This window comes from Nestor notabilis, unplaced genomic scaffold (genome assembly GCF_000696875.1).
Source record: "Nestor notabilis isolate BGI_N333 unplaced genomic scaffold, ASM69687v1 scaffold17625, whole genome shotgun sequence".
Classification (NCBI taxonomy): domain Eukaryota; kingdom Metazoa; phylum Chordata; class Aves; order Psittaciformes; family Psittacidae; genus Nestor; species Nestor notabilis.
Window position 1 is genome coordinate 3,412 of NW_009929024.1, and position 393 is coordinate 3,804.

General features: G+C 59.5%; 1 protein-coding gene across 1 annotated transcript in view; it reads right to left on the minus strand.

Moving 5' to 3' along the window:
- Window positions 1-393, minus strand: part of LOC104405951 (selenium-binding protein 1-A-like) — a 5,571-nt gene that overhangs the window by 1,899 nt on the left and 3,279 nt on the right.

The window sequence follows — 393 nt, forward strand, 5'->3', positions numbered from 1 at the left end:
CGTCTCGAGCAGACCTGAGGTTCAGGTGAGTCCTCAGCCCCTTCGGCTCCCCACAGAGATGAGCCCCTGCTCTTTGCACTTGCACACGCTGGTTGCTTTGGACTTTGTCAAAAGCCATGGGAAGATGCCCAGCATCCAACAGGGATCATCTCGCTAGGACAGGGCTGGGAAGGGCAAAGAGCCTTTGGGGGTGAGCTGGCCTGAGATGGAGCTTCATCTTTCATCCCTACGGCTGAAATCCAGCCCCATCTACAGCTCAACAGCAGCATTTATGGACTGCCTTGGGTTGAGCTTCTGGTGCTGTCGTGGGTTAAGCCCAGCTGGTAACTCGGAACCACGCAGCCGCTCGCTCACTCCCCCCCTCACTCACCCGGCGGGGGGGGGGGGCAGGGA